The 14,861-nt window shown below is 41.3% G+C and overlaps 1 protein-coding gene and 2 long non-coding RNA genes across 15 annotated transcripts in view; 2 read left to right on the plus strand and 1 right to left on the minus strand.

The window, feature by feature from the left end:
* Positions 1–14,861, minus strand: part of MCC (MCC regulator of WNT signaling pathway) — a 425,462-nt gene that overhangs the window by 275,158 nt on the left and 135,443 nt on the right. The gene's annotated exons all lie outside the window — the stretch shown is intronic.
* LOC113593012 (uncharacterized) overlaps positions 1–14,861 on the plus strand; it is a 97,867-nt gene that overhangs the window by 3,534 nt on the left and 79,472 nt on the right. For 9 of the 12 annotated variants that reach the window (XR_008300111.1, XR_008300109.1, XR_008300112.1 and 6 more), the window contains exon 3: positions 10,884–11,084. The exons of 1 other annotated variant lie outside the window; for it this stretch is intronic. This is a non-coding gene — a long non-coding RNA (uncharacterized LOC113593012). Of the gene's footprint in view, positions 1–1,068; positions 1,262–7,659; positions 7,988–10,883; positions 11,085–14,861 lie in introns of those variants that run through there. 2 more of the 12 variants (XR_008300105.1, XR_008300104.1) reach the window with 2 other exon arrangements.
* LOC128316351 (uncharacterized) lies at positions 1,538–3,249 on the plus strand. The gene is made up of 2 exons (XR_008300115.1): positions 1,538–1,695; positions 2,721–3,249. It is a non-coding gene; the product is annotated as an uncharacterized LOC128316351 (long non-coding RNA).

Raw genomic sequence — 14,861 nt, forward strand, 5'->3', positions numbered from 1 at the left:
CTACAGGGATAAATCAGGGTTGAGATGGAGATGAAGGTTTGGGGTTACCCTATTAAAACAATAAATAAAACCGTGAAATCAAGTATGGTTGCCAAGGAAGAAAAGACAGGGAAAAGAGGTCTGAGGACATTATCTTAAGGAAGGTCTTTTCATGGAAGGTAAAAAAAAAAAAAAAAAGAGGAACCAGCAGGGAAGGCCAGTTAGCAGAACTAGGGAGATAACCAGAAACTCTGGTCTGGGAGTCTAAGGGAGATGTTGTCAAGGCAAGAGGGCAGCATCTATATTATAAGCTACAGAGAGAGCAGAAGCCTGAAAACTGATAAAGGAGCACTTCAAAGACATTAATGTCCATCGAAGAGAAATTTCTACAAAGCTAAGGAGACGGAATGCAGATTACCAGAGCGAATGAAAAGGACCTGTGATGAGTAACTGTGTACTACTCTTTCCATGAATTTGATGCTGACAGGAACTCGGCAGATGGCATAATTTCTTAGAGTAGGTAAGCAGTACTGAGTAGAGGATAGGAGGGGCATATGTGAAGTCTGGAGATAAAGAGAGAGAAGGCGGATGGACCAAAGTTCCTGAGAAGGGAGGGAAGGACAGAGCCAAGGACCATGAGATTAGCTTTGGATAGGCTTGAGGAGGTAGAGGATTCTGATGCTTCTTCCCAGGAGAGCAGTAAGGGTTGAGAGAGCTGGAGACTTTACAAACTAGTAGCAAGAAGACTTCAGACATACATACTAACTAATAGCACTTATTGAAGAGCCATCCAACTTCCCTCTGTGTGATTGTGGAGGGGGTAATGAAGACTAATAACTTGTAATTAAATTTTACTTTAAGGAAAGGAAGACCTGTCGATGCAAGAATAGAATAGTCGTGACCTTGACCTCTGAAATTGTTCAAGAATGGGGGAAGGCTGGTGGGACACACTGAAAGTCATTCGAATGTGGAGAACGGTTTCATGCAGAGCTTTTCCCAATCTAAGATTCCATGAAATGAAGTGTTTTTTTGTTTTGTTTTGTTTTTTGCTATCATTTAAACATTTTGTTATTTTTCTTAACCTGTTAGTCTAGTCAGAAATCAAGCTGGGAATCTCTACCATCAAGAAAGCTAAAGATAAATGCTGTACACAAGATGTCAACTGGGTCAACATCCTAAGTACCTGAGAAATGCAAGGAGCAGCCCAGCATGTCATCTCAGCACACCGGAGGGGAATAAAGCCCCAAATGCATTTCCAGTATAATAAGAGAAAGGTCTCAAGGTTAGCACTCACCATAGTTTACCAAGTATATAACTGAATGCCTACAAATCCTTCCACATTGTGGCCACCTCAACGTGATACCTCTAGAAGAGCTTCTCCAAGTTCTGCTTCAGCAGAGAGTCGGCTCCAGTCAGAGGTGTGGGTAGGAGGTGGCAGAGGTGTTTATCAGCATCAGAGAGCAGGGCTGGGAGGAGCAGGAAAACCTGCTTTCTAATGGGGCAAGACCCTGAGTTCCCTTCCTTCCTGGGCCTTGTCTTCCCTAAAGGCTAATCTCTGGGATAAGAGGCAGCCACAGCCCTGGGAAAGTTTCTGGGAAAGCAGAGGTTGCCGTTTGCAGGAGTGGATGGGACTGTGCGCTGATCACACACTGTAGCCACACTGGCTTTCTGCTGTTGGGGGCAGTCTGACCCCTCTATGTATGGCTGCTGACCTTGGTGAGTTTCTATACAGTAGGGATAATATTCTGGGTCTTGTCTGTAGTCTCTACTGGTAATGAATATCAGATTAATCAAAGAAACCTTAGGCAAAGATCTTGAACCTCCAGCATTAAGGAAATTGACTGAAACTTTGGGGCTGGCTAACCTGAGCCCTCTGTCTCTACCCCCCGGGTATCCAAATCACCCTTGCTTGCATAGCAGTCCTCTGTGCTGGGTCAGGCTTGTCCTCCTCCAGCCCACACAAGAACCCAAACTCCAAAACTGTTCCATGCCCCCTTGAGTCTCTCAACCTAAACACAACAGTTGATACCTCAGATTTTAAGAAGAAAGCAGTAGTTAAGCTAATTCACACAAAGGTGAAAAACACCTCCTAATCTTCTCAACCAAGCCCAAAGCATTTGCATTGGAGAAAGAGAATGCTTTTTTTTTTCAACGTGTTTTTTTGTTTGTTTGTTTGTTTTTTTATTTTTTTATTTTTGGGACAGAGAGAGACAGAGCATGAACGGGGGAGGGGCAGAGAGAGAGGGAGACACAGAATCGGAAACAGGCTCCAGGCTCCGAGCCATCAGCCCAGAGCCCGACGCGGGGCTCGAACTCACGGACCGCGAGCTCGTGACCTGGCTGAAGTCGGACGGTTAACCGACTGCGCCACCCAGGCGCCCCGAGAATGCTTTTTAATGATGCTAAAAGGTGGGATTTCTTGAAGAAGAAAGTTACTTTTCAGGGGAAAGGGAGATTTCAGATCTGTGGGGATTCAGGAAGTCCCAAACCCCTAATTCCTTGAGGGTCATAAAAGTCAAACTATACACTCAAAAGAATTTCCTGCCCTAAATCTTTAAGCCTACCCCACTGTCCCACCCCCATGAGTCCAGAAATGCTCTCCATAACCCAACTCCTATGGCCCCCGTGCTCAATCACCAAGCCAGCTTTTCTCTCAGGCACTGGGCCAGGCATGAGTCCCAGGTTGGGAACCTCCCGACAGCTTTGATGGCCTGTCCCATCACAGACCTCAGTTGCTCCAGGTGCCACAACATAAAGAATTCAGAGAGCATTGCACTGGACAGTCTTTGTCTTGGTCTCCATGCCCTCAGAGAACAACATTAAAAAACTGGAAGAAATCCTATAATCACCTAGCTCCTCCCTGCATCCCACTTACCTAGATGACGATATGCAGAGTCAGCAAGTTTGTGGTGTTCATTCAAAAAAAGAAAAACATCCACTATGTGCCAGACATGTTGCTATGCCTTGGGATTTAGCAGTATATGGGGCAGAAAAAAATCCTTGCTTGGTGGAAAATGATTATAAACAAAGAATACAGCCTGTGATGGGTGTTATCAAGGAATTAAACAGGAGCTGTGATGATGGAGAGCAGGCCCATTAAATGAAGCAATCAGAGATGGTCTCAATGAGGAGATGACATTTCAGCATGAAGGTCAGGAAGGAACCAACTAGGCAGAAAGTGGGAGAAGACCAAGCAGTGGGAGCAGCAAGCGCAAAAATTCAGGGGCAAGAAAGGACTTGACTTTTCCAATAAATTTCAATAAACTTCAAGTCTGTTATTTAATTTTAAATATTGAGAAAAAGTAGTGTGAAGGAACATGATGAAAAAGATGATGGAGGAAACAGACCATGCAGAGTATGTGTAGGCCATAGATTTCATTCTGTGTACATGAAGATGCCACAGGAAGACTAAGTGGGCCAGAGACATGTTCCAATTTACATTTTTAAAAGGTAAATCTATTCCTATACAAACTTTACCACTGGGCAACCTAAAAAATAGACAAAAGAAAGTTCTTGCTTTATAGAAGTATTCCTTTTTTTAATGTTTTATTTTACTTATTTTGAGAGAGAGAGAGAGAACGTGTGTGCACACGTGATTGGGGTAGAGGGCAGAGAGACAAGAGAGAGAATCCCAAGCAGGCTCCATACTGTCAGAGCAGAGCCGAACATGGGGCTCAATCCCACGACCCTGGGATTATGACCTGAGCTGAAATCAAGAGTTGGACCCTTAGTCGACTAAGCCACCCAGGCGTCCCCTAGAAGTAATCCTGTGAATAAGTGAAGAATTGATTGGAATGGAATATCCCTATTTTACAACCACTAAAGAATTGATAGATTTAGGTATAAAGCACATCTACTAACATCACAAAACAACATAACACCACCACACACACGACTTCTGATGGAAGAACACACCTATGAAGACATCTCAGCAGTGTTTAACATGAGGAAACATGTTAAATTAACCACAGGGTGCAATCAGTGAAATCCAGACTCTACAGGACAAACAATCTGGGTTCTTCAAATAAATTGCAAGGGGAAAAAACACAAGTGAACGAGTAAAATATTAATGGAAGGGGAAACCTATAGACATATCAGCCAATTATAATGCGTGGTCCTCATTGGGATCTTGAGTCAAACAACCTGACTGTAAAAAATTAAGATATTTATGAGACATTCAGAAACAATACTTTTCAGATATTTGATGATTTTAAAAGTTACTTTTTAGATGTGTTAATGGTCTTAAGGTTATCCTTAAAAAGAGTCGTTACCTTGTGTAATTATATATTGAAATATTTAGGTGTGAAATGACACAATGTCTTGGATTTGTGTCAAAATACTAGAGGAAAAAAAAATACTAGAGGAGACAAGGATATAGGTGGGGTTTTCAGTGAAACAGACTGACATGTCCTTTGGTTTTGGAGATTACTGGTGACCTTGAGAGAAGCAATTTCATTGAATGGTGGAGAGAGATAGAAACTAGATTTGTGTGGACTGAATAGTGACTAGGAAGGAAAATGTTGAGAGAGCACAGGGAGAGAACTTTTGACAAGCTTATTGCCCAAAGTCTCACTATTACTGAACTATCAGATGAGATCTTGAACCAAAATCCTAACTTCTACTTCTGAGCTTTTTTCTCCCTGCATGAGGCTCCTTCAGTCAAGTTATCCTGGAATCCGTTCTTGGCCAGGATTAGAAACTGAGTTGTTACCATGGTGGATCTCTCCCTAAACTGGTACTTGAAGTCTGTTTCGTCATGCTGGGTCCTCACCTTTTTGTTTATGAAATCAGTCACATTGTTTTTAGACCCAGTGACTTACTGCTGTGAAATAGATGGAATGCAGTAGATAATTTGGTTTGTCTGTGTTTAAAAATCTGCTAAGAAAAGAAATACTTGAAAACTATTTCCAGATTAAATCTCACACATAGAACACACAAACCCAGCCTTTTCCAATGGCAAATGCAACTCAAGAGAAGAAAGCACCCCTGTGGTGTTTGTCTGTCTCTTTAACTGCATTCATGGTCTGCCTCACACCCAGACTAGGCATTCAAATAACCCAGAATCGCATAGACACCCCTGACATTATTAGTGGGGAAATCCTAGCTGAGATTCACCGCCTTATGCAAGCATCATGTGATGCTTCAAAAACCTCTTTGCCGTCTGATAAGATATTTTGGAGCCCAATAAGTATCTATGTCATCTTGCCTTAAATATTCAAAGTATCTTTCCAAATCTTTACTCATTTGTTGTCCAAATGTCTTTAAAATATATCAGGTTCTTCATAGAAAGGAAAATATAATCAGTGGAGATTAGGGATTTGGAAATCCAAGGGAGTTTAAAAAGGCCGGGGGGTGGGGGGGAGGCTAAATCTTCCCAGGAGTACTTGCATATGGTCAATCTCCTGGAGAGGAAAAGGAAAAAAATATATATTAAATAGATGCATGAAAATAGATGTAGTAAAATTGGAGAGCATGCTGAAATTAAATGAATTCCAAATGCCTGCCACTGTTATTTGTAGGGCTCTTTGGGAGGCTAAAACAGCATTATTCCATTACTCTCTTTTAGCTAGAATATGCTACAGGAGTTGCCCAAAAGGAGTAGAGAAATAATTAATCTAATATGCCTCATAGACCTAATGACAAAAGAGGCAATTCACTTGGCATCATACCAAGCTGATGGGTGAAGAAGGAAGATCTCGGGCACAGGCGGGGAAAGTCATTCCCAGACTTTGAGTCCACAAGTGCCAATGGATGGGCTGCTATGGAAGAGATCTCCCACAGGAACAAGCCAAGGCATGAGGAGCAGGCTCCTGCCTATCCCTCCCAGCCCTCCTCAGTTGTTCTGCATGATTTGACACATGAGCTCAAACTCTCCCTTCCAAGCAAATGCTGTGTGATCAGCAACTCTAGCCTTGACCCTTGCTTGTGCTCCAGTTAATGTTTTTTCAGGTAACTACCAGATACTTTCATTAAGTCTTGCCATCACCACCATAAAGCCTGTCTAAAACTGAGCTTGTCATGTTCCACCAAAAACCAGCTTTAATTTCAGCTTGCAAATTTCTGTTAGTGGAATCAGAGTTTCCAGTCTAGAAACATTGGAGTCATTTTCAGCCCCCTCCTCCGTCATCTCCTCTGCCAGTCATTTAGGCCTTTCTCTCCACTTGGTCTCCATTTGTACTGTTAGCAGCATCTTCCAGGCCTTGTCTCTTTATATTTTAGTAACTATAACTTAGCAATATGACTCAACTCCAAATCATTCTGCATATTCTAGCCCAGCTATTTTTCTCCAAAATACAGCTTTCGATCATATCATTGCACAAGTAAATCTTTTTTTTAGATACTTTTATATGCTTTGTTGAGATATAATCCACACAACATAAAATTCACTTTTTAATGTGTACATTTCAGTGATTCTCAGTATATTTGCAGAGTTGCACAACCATTACCACTATCTAATGGCTGTGTCAATATTAGAGAACAGAAGCAGTTTGGGTCCAGTTGGTAAATAACCATCGACCCAAATCAGAGGGTGCCCACTCCCTAACCAGTCACTGCCCAGGCTACCCCAATTCCTATCTCCAGAAACTCCCAGAACTTTCTATAGTTCAGCTGCCATCAGACTCACAGCTGGCACAATCAAGGACTCTTGGCCCTTCCTCCATTTCTGTGGCTACTCCCTGCTATCAAGTATTTCGTAAATCACCCCTGGAGAAAAGAGGTATTATTTCTTAAATGAAGACAGAATCAAAGAATGCTTTTCTTTATTAAAGGTACGCAGTTACATGGTTCGGTTAAATCATCCTCATACTCGCACAGAATTTCCTTACAGCATGTGAACCCATCTTCCCCAGCGCCTTTACCACTCTCCAAATATGAAACCCTTTTAAGGTTCCATATTCTTTACAATGCCAATCCATCTTTGCTTTCCAGCTCAAGTTCCTTTCTGTTTGTGTCTCATACCCCCAGGATCTTTTTAGGTTTCATATTCCTGAATTAACCAAAATATTTGGCTTATTTTCCCAGTTATTAGGAACAAAGCCATTTGAATGCACTGTCAGCCTCCTCTTGGCCCTTCAGAGTCTGTTTTGTGAAAGTCCGTGGCATATGAGGAAGTGTGCACAGGCCACTATCCAAACTAACAAAAGCTACCCTGTTTTTCCTTCACATCCCAAATATTAAGTTTTTGCCCTCTTTCTTCATACAACTCATGTTTAAATCTTTTCATTTGAACTTATTTTTCAAACACCTTCCATTACTGGCAACAAGGATAAAGAGAGAGAAATGTATCTCATGGGAAATAAAAGCTAGCCCCAAGATGCAAACAGCTGTCATTTGGGTGAATTTGGAAATTTGAAGAACAAGAAATGGAAAACAATTTTGAACTAATTTCTTTTACTTTTCTTAAGGCAGGAACCTCCTCAAAAGTGATCATTCCTCCAGATTTTTGAGACAACAGTGTCAGATTGATGCCTTTTCAGATGTAGCCTTGCCTTCATTCAAGAAATATTTATCAACTACTATGTGCCAAGCATCTTGTTAGGGACTAGGGACGTAATGATGAATAAAAAGAGATACCATCATTGCCTTCCACTGATCCTAGAATCATATTGTGGGAGGACACCAAGATGCCCCCAACCTTCACAACTCCTTGTCAACATGTCCTTGTCTGTAACTTTGCAGTGCCCTCCCACTCTGATTCTGGACTTGTCCGCGTGACTTACTTTGGCCAGTAGAATGAGCCAGAGGTAATGGTGTACCTGTGCTGCCTCAAGAGCCTTTCATGTGTCCTCCTGAACATCTGCCACTAACATGAGAGCGTGCCTGGGCCATTCTAGAGGATGAGAGACACAGGGAGCCGATGCCCCAGTCTTCAATCAGCAGTCAGCCAGCTCATCCTCAGATATATGGGTTAGCCCAGCCTCTCCAACCAAGATCAACAGTTGCCCTGCCAACCTGCAGCTGACCCCAAATACATGAGCCATAAACACTTACTGTTGAGTGCTACTGAGATTTTGTGGTGTTTTATCACACAGCATATGTGGCAACAGATTACTGCTACATTACTTAACCATAAAAAGGAAACACAAAATTAGAAGCTGCAGTGTGTGCTCTGAAGGGCAGGAGTATAGAAACACGAGAGTACATGAAAGCTACATCTAGCCTACAATAGTGGAGAGGGGAAGGTCAAAGAACACTTCTTTAAGGAAGAGATGTGTGGGCTAAGATCTAAAGGATGTACAGAAGTTAACTAGGTAAAAAACGGGAGAAAGAGTTATTTAGGTCACTGGAACAGCATGTGCAAAGGCTTTGTAGGGAAGGAATACAGGCAGTGAGTTACTAATAAGAAGGCCAGCAGGGGCGCCTAGGTGGCTCAGTCGGTTAAGTGTCTGACTTTGGCTCAGGTGAGTTAGAACCTGTGCTGACAGCTCAGAGCTTGGAGCCTGCTTCAGATCCTGTGTCTCCCTCTCTCTCTGCCCCTCCCCTGCTCACACTTCGTCTCTCTCTCAAAAATAAATAAACATTAAAAAAATAATAATTAAAAAAAAGAAGGCCAGTGTTGGGTTGCCTGGGTGGCTCAGTCGACTAAACATCCGACTCTTGATTTCAGCTCAGGTCATGATCTCACAGTTTATGGGACTGAGCCCGAGGTGGGCTCTCAGCTAACAGCATCATGCCTGATTGGGATTCTCTCTCTCCCTCCTCTCTGCCTCTCCCCCACTCATTCTCTCTCTTTCTCTCTCTCAATAATGAAAAATGAAAAATAAAAGCATAGAGAAGGAACATCAAAGTCTGTGAGGGCCAAATTACACACTGGAAGAAAAATGGGTTTGAGGAAATCAGAGCTCCTATTCCGGCGTAAGAGTTTTTGTCCTATCTGACCCTGGTGGGTGAGTATGCAGCTGGGCTGGAGACATAGGAGAAATGGGCAAATAACAGGAATGTCCCAAGGCACCTTCCTCTGTGGAAGTGTGTCTCCTAATCCAGAAGTCACAGGTCAGTATCAGCACTCAGCTATTTTCTTAGGTTCCTGTTGTTTTGGGGTGTTTTTCATGCATCCTTTAGTGGAAATCATAGTCCGAGAAGATATCTGAATTCAAAATAGATATTGTACGCTCTCTCAAAGCTCCTGGAGAGGCCCATATAAGAATCTGCCATTTTATAGGCAAAATGGTAGAATAAAATCAAAAGGTCATGGGGCTTCACTTTGCCTTTATTGGCCTTTAAAAATGATAGGCATACAAAAGCTCATTTTTCCAATTACAATATGGTTGGACTTGTGAGTCAGGGTTGGAGAACTTAGCCCTCTGTTTTAGAGATTTTTATGGGGATGCTATTTTCCTGCCAGTCCTGAGGTGTTTGTACTAGAAAGGGGGCACACGAGCACCATTACTGCGGTCTCACCTGAGAGAGGTGTTTTGCTCAACTCCGCACAGCATGCAGCCAGTGTGATATGGACCAAGAAAGAGCCTTGCTGGGGCTCCACTGGGCCACAATGTTCATTTCGGCAGGTCAGCTGAGGTTCAGCAGGACCTTCTCATTTCTCGTCCAAGGATCTGGATCATTCCGGGCCTTGGACTCTGGCCTCCGATTTGCATACTCTGTTTGCAGATTTAATCTGCCCAGGAGCTTTGTTCTCAAGCAACAAGAAAGGATTTTTTAACAAAATGCATTATAAGCTCTATTTAGTATTCATGTTCTCCGCAAATAAAGTTGGTGATTTTTTACTACTGGATGAGGTTCTTTTAAGGTGAGGATTATAAAATGTTAAATTATAAATCCCAAATTTAGTGCCGTGCTCTCATGCACATATCCTCATCCCTGCTAGGAAATCCCCAAATTCCTAACAACAGCCACATCAGTGAGCTCTTCTTCAACAGTAGTTCCCAAAGCTCTGTCTCTTTTATTGGTAGAATTTGCATAGTCTCCATATACTGAGCACAGTCATTTATCTAGTGGGGGCTCAACAACTTACAGGTATTAGATTGAACCTGATGGGACTGACAATGTTCATAGAACATAAATGGTAAACAGCATGATTTTTAAACAGTTCAACTTAATACTAAGTTCTGTGGCACAAAGCCAGTTTAGAAAGTCTAGTTTGAATTGTTATGTAAATAATCTCAATAGCATCCAGAGAGGTCAAATGCTCTTCATTTGACCTTTTTTTTTTTTTTTAATGACAGCAAAAGATTGGGATGAATGGATTATTTCTCCTTACAAAGTACCCAGACCCTGCTGGACACAAAGTAGACTCTCAAGAGATGTTTCTTTTAATAAGTAGGAGAATCTACTTCACATTAATCATATTCAAAATTGAAAGACTATACAGATAACTTGAGAATATTGCTTAAACTCCTTTGTATTGCTAACTGAATTAAAATAACTATTACAAATAATAAGAACAAGGGAAAAATAAATTTAAAGGCCACATCTGCTAGCAAAGCCAACTACCTATTCTTGACGGAAATGAATTCATTTAAGAGTTGCATGTTCTCCTAGAGCTCGTTAATATTTCTGTCATGATCCAGTAAGTTCTGGAGTGAGAGAAACTACATTTCACACAGCCCATGTGAGCCCTGGCACATCTAATCTGCAACCTCCACTTTTAATTTACATCTGGAAAATGAATGAATGAGCCACTACAGGGACATTAAAGGCAGGGTCACACAAACACAGTGCATCATCTTATTACACCTGCTGCCCAGCTCTGCACAAATAAACTCCGTTTTATGTGCTGGCTTTGTATCTAAGAGGGGAAACCAAACTGCTCTCCCATCCTGGGGCAGACATACAAAATCCTTCAGCTAACACAACACTCAGCCCAACCCACTGACTTGGTCCTATGTATATCTGTATTTCTAAAACCAAGTTTTCATTTTAATAACATTCTTTTATAACTTAAGCAAAGCAAAATGGAAACAACACTGGAACAGATGCAGAAGTCTAATAAGAACGTCTTCTCGGACAAAGTTATTTTAATGAAAGCGACACTCTGTGCAACCTCCCTGATTCCTCCTCGTGTTCAACCACCCAAATTAGATTCACTTCATTGGCTGTTTTCATCAGGTTTCACAACACTGGGGACTATCCAAAAGAAATAAAAGGTGAGCATTTTCCTTAAAGCAGGATGCTAGGTTTTGAACACAAACATTCACATTAAGTGAAGGAACTTGATTAAGCCCACAATTCAAGATGATGATGAACCGAATGCTGGAACTCAGCTGCCTGACACACTTTAGCATATGAATTAAATTTTCTGTTAGCTAACTCACTTAAAAAAAAAAAAAAAACAACTGTATTTAAACATCTCCCTTCAGGGAACTGGCCATATGTGGAATTAACAGACTCTTGGGTCCACATGGGACTTGGGTTGCAATTTCTGAGTTTGCTGGGAAAGTGAGTTTATTACATTGTATTAAAATGGACACGGGGAGATTTATTTGAGCATATGACACTCTAATAGGGATGTCTACTTAATCAGATGTGCCATCACTCAAATATATACAGGTGTACCGGCAGTTGTTTAATGAGTGATCACACCAAAAAGGGATGTAGATGGCCAGATGCTAAAGAAGGCACTTCAAATAAGGAGGCGAGTGCATGTGCTGATGATAGGGAAAGAGCTGTCATGATGTACGACATGGATCTTCCTAAGTACATTCACAACTCTGTAGCAAAATGTTTTCCATAAAAACTTCATTCCACAAATAGAATTAAAAAAATGGAATAGTAGCATATGGCCATGTAAATTGTACATGCAATCCACATGTCTTCAACAATGCCAGCGCCGATGGGCTCATGAAGATGCAAACGGGGAAGGGCATACTATGGAGTTGGCGACCTCACAATACCCAGATGTCCCAGAAATTCCAGAGCCATTTTGTGAATATCAAAAGGAAAAACCTGATCAGAATACAATTTCAGCTTTGATCTTTACAGTCTTACAGACTTCAGATGTTACATCGCTTAAATATCATCAGATGCATCAGGAGACTTAAGTGCTTTATAAATCATACAAGGACAAAAGGGAAGCAAATCAATTATGAAGAGGTGGAGGCCAGATGATTTCCAATTATTGATACCGCACTGTAGGGAGATGGCTCAAGATTGATCTGTGAAGGAAATCAGATATAAATGATGAAGTCCTGAAGAGTTTAGTTAGCTGGGGAGGGACTACGTTTTTAGTACATTCATTTTTTTAAAGCACTAGACTACGTACTTTACATAAATGGTAAGTTACTGCCATTTTGAGATGAAGATGACAAAAACTCAAAGATGAAATAATTTCTGCAAAATCACAAAGTAAGTACCCCAATAGATATGTGAACACAAGTATTTACAAGGCTGTCTTCCATGTATCACCTTTGTAACTTTTGCCATACCATGGACCATCTGTGTTATATTATATTTAATACTTTTCTCTAATTCATAGATTTATATTTTTAAATATTTATTTAAAATAAAAAATTTGGGTCGCCTGGGTGGCGCAGTCGGTTAAGCGTTCGACTTCAGCCAGGTCACGATCTCGCGGTCCGTGAGTTCGAGCCCCGCGTCAGGCTCTGGGCTGATGGCTCAGAGCCTGGAGCCTGTTTCCGATTCTGTGTCTCCCTCTCTCTGCTCCTCCCCCGTTCATGCTCTGTCTCTTTCTGTCCCAAAAATAAATAAACGTTGAAAAAAAAAATAAAATAAAAAATTTATGGGGCGCCTGGCTGGCTCATTCAGTAGAGCATGCAATTCCTGATCTCCCGGTCATGAGTTCAACCCCCATGTTGGGTGTAGAGCTTACTTTAAAAATAATAAAATTAAAATTGTATAATACTATTATTGATAGAAAATAATTATCATTTGCAGAAGGCAACTATAAAAATAAATTCTATCTAAACAGTGTTACCCATCCAAAGCTCTGAACCTGGGGCCGGCCTCTTTCTTATAAGGAGGGCTTATGGGGTGCCTGGGTGGCTCAGTTGGTGAAGTGTCTGCCTTTGGCTCAGGTCATGATCTGGCAGTTCATGAGTTCGAGGCCCACGTCTGGCTCTGTGCTGACAGCTCAGAGCCTGGAGCCTGCTTCAGATTCTGTGTCTCCCTCTCTCTCTACCCTTACCCCCGCCCCCTCTTAAAAGTAAATACACATTTAAAAAATTTTTTTAAATAAGGAGGGCTTGCAAAATTAGGGAGGTATTAAAGACCTCCATGCACCAAAATGAGGCTTTTCTCTTGATATAAACAGAAGGACTGAAAGAGCACTAAAATGAAATTCTATTTTTCTACTGTGGTATAGTTGTATTTGATGACCGTATGTGCAACATGTGGAGGTACCAACTGGAATTACCCTACCTACTACCTGTGGCATGCTGGCCACACTTTGGGGAATGATGCGTCATTGGATGAGCATTTTTTGCATTGGAGCAAGGGAAGATAGAAGGGAGTTGATTGCATCTTATCTTTTTCAAATCAAAATTCAACTTGAAATAAACTAATCTCTGCTTCCATATACAATTTGATTAAATTTTTAAAAAAATTTTTATTAAAATTTTTTTCTTTATTTATTTTTGAGAAAGAGAGACCGAGCATGAGCAGGGGAGGGACAGACAGAGAAGGAGACACAGAATCTGAAACAGGCTCCAGGCTCTGAGCTGTCAGTACAGAGCCTGATGCAGGGCTCGAACTCGGGAACGGTGAGATCATGACCTGAGCTGAAATCGGATACTTAACCGACCGAGCCACCCAGGCACCCCTCAATTAAATTTTATATGTAACAAATCTGAGACCAAACTCAAAATTAAACATAGGGCTGAATTCTTTCAAAATACTGATATTCAACAGGCTTCAAGCACATTGGATCTAGGAACTATTGAGTATCCTTTACCATGGTTCCTGGTTAAACTACTGCAGGACATCATGATAAAAGGCATCACCAGGCCCCTCTGTCTTACAAAACTTGGAGAAGACAGGCTAGAAGTTCCTCATACCTTGCCTATTCCAGGACAAACCTGACTCAAAGAGTGGCCACTTGGGGCCCAAAAGTCATTTCTCAGCATCATTTTGTCCTGACCTTCCCATTTCTTTTCTAAACAGTACAGAATGGCAGCGTGGCTATTAAAGTACCAAGATTATCACCATCATCACTTCCATATGTCCAACAGAAGATATCTACATCTTTGTTTCTTAAGTATTTTGTTTCCTAATCTTCTGTAATTTGACTCACTAGCATGTTTAACAAGGCATATAAACTTCTGCAAAAACACAGGGGTGCCTGGGTGCCTCAGTCGGTTAAGCATGTGACTTTGGCTCTTATCTTTGGGTAAGATCTCATGGTTCATGAGTTCGACCCTGGCATCAGGCTCTCTGCTGTCAGTGTGGAGCCCACTTCAGATCCTCTGTCCTGCTGTCTCTCTGTCCCTCCCATGCTTGTGCACTCTCTCTGTCTCTCTCTGTTTCTGTCTCTCTCTCTCTCTCTCTCTCCTCTCTCTCAAAAACAAACAAACATACAAAAAAAAAACACCCCACAATATCTTGGCTTTCTGTATTTTTATATGCATGTACTTGTCTTCCCAGAAAAACCCACATTCATAAGTGGACCAAACTTAATATGTAATAATACATATACACATACACACACATGCACATACACACATAAGCTGTCTTTAAAAAACTGAATGTCAATAGCAGATATGGTAATAGATCCTAAGTGAGAAATACATTGAAAATGAAAGAAATGCAAATTCAGAAACATGTCAGGAAACAGATTTTCCAATGGTGATAAAATTGTACACGAGACAAGACTATTTAAGAAAATGCACCAGAGTCACTGCAAAAAAAAAAAAAGAAAAAGCAAAAAAAGTAAATGTCTGGGAGGAACAGAGTACTTACTGGCAAAGAAG

Source organism: Acinonyx jubatus, chromosome A1 (assembly GCF_027475565.1).
Source record: "Acinonyx jubatus isolate Ajub_Pintada_27869175 chromosome A1, VMU_Ajub_asm_v1.0, whole genome shotgun sequence".
Classification (NCBI taxonomy): domain Eukaryota; kingdom Metazoa; phylum Chordata; class Mammalia; order Carnivora; family Felidae; genus Acinonyx; species Acinonyx jubatus.